Here is an 8,867-nt window from a genome sequence, read left to right on the forward strand (position 1 = left end):
ACATACACACTACAGGCATTTAGTTTATTTATTTTCTTTTCTTGAGACCTTGGTGTCCAGCACCTCTTTGGGTTACTAAGTGTTCTGTAGTGAAGGTTACTCTTGATAGTGGACTTTCAGCTGATAATCCCGAGTTAGTTAACCCAAGTTACCAAGTGATAAGGCACCCCTAAGAGCTTATTCATCCAAGTAGATCCCTCACACAGGAGCACCACAGACACTTGCCTCAAGCTTAAAACCATTGATGCCTAGCCTTATTGCTTACTCTTTTTCTTTTGTTTTTCACTTGCATTGTTCTTTCCTTTTTCTCTTCTTAGGATCTTGTTATTAACTTAGTCTCATGAGTGTATCCAAAGCAAAGTATTCAGGATAGATAGTTGTCCTCCTAGCCTTGTGGTTGAACCAACTTAGCTAACTTATGACTACCCCAAAGATTCATGAATGCACTTCCACAATTTCAACTACACTCTGGTCTTTTACAACTATAATCCTTCTCTTCTTCAATTGATAAAAAGGGACAAGCTTGCAAGTAAATAAGGGAATGATGCAGTGACATTTAAACCAGAATTCATGGACCTATTCAGAAGGAAAACTTAAAAGACAGAATTTTAAAAAGAGTTCAACTGCAAGTAACTACAAATCAAAGGTGCAATTTGGACCTCCAACTTTCAACAATTCTAAGTACAATGGAATCAGGTAACAATACAACCTTCGGGTGATGATCTCTGGTCCCCATCTCTCTTTGTCATCTTCCTAGTTTTTATTGCCTCGCTTCTTTGGGTGAAGGTGCACCATTTCCTTATAAGATTCCTACAAGGTCACTGGAAGTTGCTTGTTCCCAAAGCACTTGAGACATAGTTAGCTTATATGCATGCTTGTGCCTCTTGAACTCAGTTTGGTGTGTGAACACCAAACTTAGTTCTTTGCCCAGTGCACAATATTGCATATATGCAGAGACCCTCATATCTTGTTATCAACAAAGCAATGATCACCTATAGTCTAACTATGCCTAAGTGGTTTCTTTTGGTTGGATGGAGCTAGCAATGTTCTTTTGGGAGTGGGGTGTAATTCTAACCAATGTTCTTTAGTGGAACACCAAACTTAGAATTACACCATCACTCTTGGATTGTTCTGGTGTGGAACACCAAACTTAGCTCCTTTCAATACAGGGGAAACCACTTGTGACTTTATTGAAATAAGGATGAAATTGAAACTACCTAAGGTTGGGTTGTCTCCCAACAGAGCGCTCTTTTATCGTCGCTAGCTCGACGAGTTCTTAATTATTTGAGATGGTGCTTTACTCTGGGGTCTTCCCCCATGTTGCCCAGATAATGCTTGAGTCTTTGTCCATTCACTGTAAAAGTCCTCTTGGAACCTTCATCCGTGATTTCGATATGGCCATATGGTGATACTTTTGTAACCAAGAAAGGTCTGGACCACCTTGACTTGAGTTTCCCTGGGAACAGCCTTAATTTAGAATTGTAAAGGAGTACTTGCTGCCCTTTTTTGAAACTCCTGGGTGCCAGGTGCATGTCATGTTTTCTTTTTGCCTTCTCTTTATACATCTTATTGTTTTCATAGGCTTGTGACCTGAATTCCTCCATCTCTTGCAGCTGCAAGGTTCTTTTTGCACCAGCAGCAATGCTGTCAAAATTTAGTATCTTGATAGCCCAAAGAGCTTTATGTTCCAGCTCCAGTGGTAAATGACAAGCTTTCCCATAGACTAATTGATATGGAGACATTCCAAGTGGGGTTTTGAATGCTGTTCTGTATGCCCACAGAGCATCATCCAACTTCTTCGACCAATCCTTTCTAGATGCGCCCACAGTCTTTTCCAGGATCCTCTTCAGCTCTCTGTTGGATATCTCAGTTTGCCCACTTGTTTGAGGATGGTAAGGTGTGGCTACTTTGTGTTTTACCCCATATTGTAAGAGGAGAGCTTCTAGTGGCTTGTTACAAAAGTGGCTCCCTCCATCACTGATGAGGGCTCTTGGGACTCCAAACCGACTAAAGATATTCTTCCTGAGGAAGTTCATGACTACCTTGTTATCATTAGTTGGGGTTGCAATAGCCTCTACCCACTTGGAAACATAATCGTTTGCTACCAGGATGTAATTATTTGCATATGAGGTTGGGAATGGTCCCATGAAATCAATTCCCCACACATCAAACAGTTCAAGTTCCAAGATGAAATTTTGTGGCATGGTGTTTCTTTTGGGCAGGTTTTCAGATTCTTTGGCATTCATTGCAACTTTTTACTAGCTCTTTGGCATCCTTGAAAAGAGTGGGCCAAAAGAATCCGCTTTGTAACACCTTTGCTGCAGTTCTGTCCCCTCCAAAGTGCCCGCCATAGCATGAACCGTGGCAGTTCCACAGGACTTCTCTCCCTTCCTCTTCTGAGACACATCTTCTAAGAATTCCATCTGAACATTTCTTGAAGAGATATGGCTCGTCCCAGACAAAGTATTTTGCATCATTCATGAGCTTCCTCTTTTGATGTTTATTGATCCCTGGTGGTAATGCTCCAGTTGCCTTGAAATTTGCAATATCTGCGAACCATGGTGCTTTATGAACTGTCATCAACTGCTCATCAGGGAAGAGCTCGTTAACACTTGTATCATTTTCTCCACCTTGATCATGAGGGATTCTATATAAGTGATCTGCCACCTTATTCTCCACTCCTTTCTTGTCTCTGATTTCAATATCGAATTCCTGCAACAGTAAGATCCACCTTATTAGTCTTGGCTTTGATTCATGCTTGGCAAACAAATATTTAAGTGCTGTGTGATCTGTAAAAACAATCACTTTAGCACCAATGAGGTATGATCTAAATTTGTCAAATACAAAAACTATTGCTAGCAACTCCTTTTCAGTAGTGGTATAATTCTTTTGAGTTTCATTAAGGACTTTGCTAGCATAGTATATCACACGAACTAGATTATCTTTGCTTTGTCCTAACACTGCCCCAACCGCAAAATCAGATGCATCGCACATCAATTCAAATGGTAGATTCCAATCAGGTGGGGAGATGATAGGAGCAGAGGATAACCTCATTTTCAAATGTGCAAATGCTAGCATGCATGTTTCATCAAAGATGAATGGTGTATCAGATACAAGGAGATTGCTTAAGGGCTTGGCTATCTTTGAAAAATCTTTAATGAACCTTCTGTAAAAACCAGCATGCCCTAAAAAACTTCTAATTGCCTTGACATCACTGGGTGGGGGTAGTTTTTCAATAAGTTCTACTTTAGCTCTATCAACCTCAATGCCTTGGTGAGAGACCTTGTGACCAAGGACTATTCCTCCTGTCACCATGAAGTGGCATTTTTCCCAGTTCAAGACCAAATTGGTCTCTTGGCATCTTTTCAATACCAAGGCGAGGTGATGTAGGCAACTAGGAAAAGAATCTTCGAATACCGAGAAATCATCCATAAAAACTTCAATAAATTTTTCTATCATATCTGAAAAGATAGAAAGCATGCAGCGTTGGAAAGTTGCAGGGGCATTACATAATCCAAATGGCATGCGCCTATAGGCAAACACTCCATACGGATAGGTAAATGAGGTTTTCTCTTGGTCTCTTGGATCAACCACTATTTGGTTATATCCTGAATAACCGTCGAGAAAACAATAATATGCGTGCCTGCAAGTCTTTCCAACATCTGATCTATGAATGGAAGGGGAAAATGGTCCTTTTGTGTAGCCTCATTGAGTTTCCTGTAGTCTATGCACATTCGCCATCCTGTGACGATCCTTGTAGGTATGAGCTCATTCTTCTCATTGGTAACTACAGTGATCCCTCCCTTCTTTGGCACAACATGTATGGGGCTAACCCAAGGGCTATCCGAAATTGGGTATATGACTCCTCCTTGACAAAGCTTCATAACCTCCTTCTGTACCACTTCCTTCATGATTGGGTTCAGCCTTCTTTGGGATTGAATGGATGGCTTGGCATCATCTTTCAACAGTATTTTATGCATGCATATGGCTGAACTGATTCCCTTCAAGTCAGCAAGTGTCCATCCAATGGCATCCTTATGCTCCCGCAGCACCTTGAGTAGCTCGTCCTCTTGATCTTGACTGAGGGATGAATTTATGATCACTGGGTAGTTTTCATTTTCTCCTACATATGCATATTTGAGAGTGGGTGGCAATGCTTTTAGTTCAAGTTTGGGTGCTTTTGATTTTTCGCTCCCTTCCTTTGGTGCATCTGGTATATGTGTTTCTGTTGTAGCTACCTCTTCACTTGATTCAGATTCTTCCTCCACCAATCTCTCGTTCTCTTCAGGTTTATCTTCTTCAATATTCTCCTGCACTTAATCCTTAAGTGCATCTAACCTCATGCATTCCCCTAATTGTTCCGGTGGATAACTCATGGCCTTGAACACATTGAATGTCATCTTTTCATTGTGTAATCTAAGGGTGAGGTCACCCTTTTGAACATCAATGACAACTCCAGCAGTGGCCAAAAAAATTGCTTCCCAAAATGATGGAGGTTTTGGCGTCTTCCTGCATGTCCAGCACCACAAAATCTGTTGGGAATATGAAATCTCCTACTTTTACTAGCAAATCCTCCACTATCCCGTGAGGGAATTTGAACGATCGGTCTGCCAGTTGTAGAGCCATTTTTGTTGGTTTAGCCTCCTCAATTTTCATCTTTCTCATCATAGCTACTGACATCAAATTGATGCTGGCCCCTAGGTCACAAAGAGCCTTTTCTACTGTGATTTCTCCTATAATGCAAGGGATCTGAAAACTCCCAGGATCCTTTAGTTTCTGAGGTAGTTTATGCTGAATGATAGCACTGCACTCGTCAGTTAGTATCACAGTCTCATTGTTCTTCCAGCTTCTCTTCTTAGTCATTAGCTCCTTCAAAAACTTGGCATAAAGTGGCATTTGTTCTATGGCTTCAACAAATGGTATGTTGATTTGTAGCTTCTTGAAGATTTCCAAAAATCTCAAGAACTGGTTGTCATATTCCTTTTTTTTCAATAGCTGGGGGTATGGAGCTCTTGAGACGTTGAGTTGGGGTATCTTTTTCTCTTTCTGCAAACTTGGCGTGGGGGGTTGCATTCCATCTTGCTCCTCTTCCTTTTCAATTGAGCTTTCTTCTAGTGGTTTTTTGGGATGTTCCTTCAGTTCCTTCCCACTCCTAAGTGTGATAGCTTGACACTCCTCTCTTTTTCTTGAATGGGCATCATAGCAAAAATTGTGGTTCGGAAGCTGCTTAAAAAGATAGCTGATTTGTGTCTCCAGTTTTGTGATGGCAGCATTTTGATTCTGCATGTTTGACTGCACTTCCTCTCTGAATGCTTTACTGTCTTGAATGTCTCTGCATATTCCTTCAATGAAGGTTTCAATCATAGAGAGCTTGTCATCAATTGATGAGTGATTCGGAGCAGATGTGCTGTTTTGGTTTTGATAAGTATGTGGAGAAGTGTTGTTGTGGGGGTGTTGAGATGTCCTCTGGGTGAATTGTTTGTGAGCTGCATTGTTGTTGGAGTTATAACGTCTCTGGTCTTGGTTTTGATCTTGCTCACTTCCCCACCCAAAGTTCGGGTGATTTCTCCATCCAGGGTTGTAAGTCTTGGAGTATGGATCATAGTTTTTCCTTGGTAAATTTCCAATGTAGTTGGCTTGCTCCTGACTCCCCTCTGCTTCTTCTGCTGGACCCATTCGTTGAACATGTCAGGTGGACACCTCCTTGTTAAGTCTTTGAACCTCTCCCATGCTTCATACAGAGTCTCACCATCCTATTGCCTGAAGGTTTGAACCTCAGCTCTCAGCCTATTGATTCGTTGAGGAGGGTAGAATCTTGCTAAGAATTTGTTCACCACATCCTCCCAAGTTGTCAAGCTCTCCCTTGGGAAGGATTCCAGCCACTTGGCTGCCTTGTCTCTGAGTGAGAAGGGAAATAAGAGCAATCTATAGGCGTCAGGATGAACACCATTAGATTTCACTGTGTCACATATTCTCAGGAAGGTGGTCAAATGTTGGTTGGGATCTTCTTGAACACCTCCTCCAAACGAACAATTGTTCTGAAAAAGGGTGATGAGCTGTGGTTTAAGTTCAAAGTTGTGGCATGGATTGTTGGTTTTTGGATGCTACTTCCACAATTTCCTGGGTTTGGATTAATGTAAGAGCCCAAAACTCTTCTATCCTCCCTAGCATGATTTGCTCCACCTCCTCTGCCATGGTTGTGAATCTCTTCTTCATGATGATTTTCCATGTTTTCTTCCATGTTTGGTTCAAAGTATTCCTCAAACTGTTCCTCTTCTTCTTCAGCACCAACTACTCGTTTTTCTTTTGCCTCCCTCCTTAGTCTAAGGAAGGTTCTCTCTGGTTCAGAATCAAAGGAAGTTGAAGCCTCGCTTCTTCTCCCTGTCATACAACCAACAAGTACAAGCAGAGAATATAGGTGCAGACAGTATTTATGTCAGAATTGATGTTAGTTGTGGGTGATGCAATATATCAAACAGTTAATGGGTTAGCAAACAGAATTGAAAATAACAAAGAAAAATAAAAGAGTAGATGGAGAAGGGAAGAAGTTTAACTAAAACTAAAAGTAAGTCACTCAAACAGAAAAATGAAATTCACAAAATAAAATGCTCAATCTAGTGATCTTCCAATCTAATCATTGTTGATGCACAATCAATCCCCGGCAACGGCGCCATAAACTTGATGCGCGGAAAACATGTCTCTCAACAAATCTCCCTTCGGCAAGTGTACCAAAGTTGTCGTCAAGTAAAAACTCACTATAGAGTGAGGTCGAATCCCACAGGGATTGATTAATCAAGCAACTTTAATTAGAAGAATGTTCTAGTTGAGCGAATCCAGAATTTGGGTTGAAAGTCGCAGAAAATAAAATGGCGGGAATGTAAATAACAGAAAAGTAAATACTAGAACTAAAGGACTGGAAGTAAATGACTGAAAATAAATTGCAGAATTGTAGATGGGAATGGGGGATTTGCTCATAAAAGTAAATCGCAGAAATTAAAGAGAATGGGTGAGATTAGAGATAGGGAGTTCATTGGGCTTAGGAGATGTTGCAATTCTCCGGATCAAGTTCATTTTCATCTCTTCCTCAATCAATGCACTCATTGATCTCCTTGGCAATCTTAAGTGATTGAATTACAATTCCTTGCAATTCAATCTCTCAAATATTGATCAATAGCCAATTCCTTGGTCAATTGCTCATGAGAAGAGATGAAGTATGGTCACTGATTATACCACATGCATTTCCCAAACCAAGTATTGAGAGGGTTACAGTCACATACCCATCCAAACCCAATTTGGTCCAACATGAGAAAGCATTTCTAGCTTGATCTCTTCATTCCTCTTCCAAGGTTCAAAAGAGATCCAAGTTTGAATAGCTTCTCTTTCAAGATAACTACTCAATTGGATGAAGATCGAAAGCTTTCAAGTAAAATCAAGAGGAAAGAAAAAAGATGAACAATAAAAATTAGTATTGATCCATCAAATTACAACAGAGTTCCCTAACCCAATGAAAGGGGTTTAGTTGTTCATAGCTCTTGAAAATGAAAACAAAGATGGAGAATACATCCTAAAACTAGAAATTGCAAAGAAAGTAAAATACAGAGAGTGGTTCTTCAGCCTCCAAAACTCTTTTACAATTCAAAGTTACTCCTATATATACTACTCTTCTCAGCTTCTAGTTCACTCTTCAAGTCTTGAGCCTTTGGATCTTGAGTTTGAAGCAGTTTCTTTCTTTATTTGGGCTTGGCTTTACTTGCAGAGAGAAAGTGCGGAGTGGGCAGAGACTTAAGCTCAGGGCGTAAGGAGTGTTAATCATTTAGTGAAAATCCAAGTTCAGGAACGTTAGTGACACTTAACATTGTCACTAACGTTCCAATGCACCCCTTTTGCCTTACGTTAAAACCCACGTTAACTAGGTTAACGTGGCTTTTAATGTTGCCTTGTCAATCTTCGAGAACATTAGTGACACTCAACATTGTCACTAACGAAAATTTCTGAAAGGTGCTTGCTGGATTGTTGTAATTTAGCTTCTCTTAGTTTTCTCTTCAGAGTCCTTTCAGGTTCTGGATCTGCTTCAACAAGAATGTTCTTGTCCTTGCTCCTGCTCATATGAAAAAGTGGGAAGAAAAAAAATAATAATAGGGGTCCTTTTTACCACAGTATAGAGGTCCCTGTGTGAGTAGAAGAAAAGAAGAGGAAAAATTCGAACACAGATGGAAGAGGGGGTTCGAATTTGGGTGAGATGAAGTGTTAGTAGATGAATAAATAAATAGAATGAGATAAGAGAGAGAGAGAATTTTTGAAAATAATTTTTGAAAAAGAGTTAGTGATTTTCGAAAATAGTTTTTGAAAAAGGTTAGTAATTTTCGAGAATTAAAATAAAAAATTAAAATAATTAGTTAATTAAAAAGAAATTTTAAAAAAGAGGGAAGATATTTTCGAAAATTAGAGAGAGAGGGAGTTAGTTAGGTAGTTTTGAAAAAGATAAGAAACAAACAAAAAGTTAGTTAGTTAGTTGAAACAAATTTGAAAATCAATTTTGAAAAGATAAGAAGATAAGAAGTTAGAAAAGATATTTCAAAATCAAATTTTTGAAAAAGATATGATTTTGAAAAAGATAAGATAGAAAGATATTTTTGAAGAGAAATGATTGAAATTAGTTTTGAAAAAGATTTGATTTTTAAAATCACAATTAATGACTTGATTCACAAGAAATCACAAAATATGATTCTAGAACTTAAAGTTTGAATCTTTCTTAACAAGTAAGTAACAAACTTGAAATTTTTGAATCAAAATATTAATTGATGATGTTATTTTCGAAAATTAGGAGATAAAGATAAGAAAAAGATTTTGAAAAAGATAAGATTTTT

General features: G+C 39.1%; 1 pseudogene; it reads right to left on the reverse strand.

The window, feature by feature from the left end:
* The window catches only part of LOC110266859, a 41,446-nt pseudogene extending 36,541 nt beyond the window's left edge, over nt 1-4,905 (reverse strand).

This window comes from Arachis ipaensis, chromosome B09 (genome assembly GCF_000816755.2).
Source record: "Arachis ipaensis cultivar K30076 chromosome B09, Araip1.1, whole genome shotgun sequence".
Classification (NCBI taxonomy): domain Eukaryota; kingdom Viridiplantae; phylum Streptophyta; class Magnoliopsida; order Fabales; family Fabaceae; genus Arachis; species Arachis ipaensis.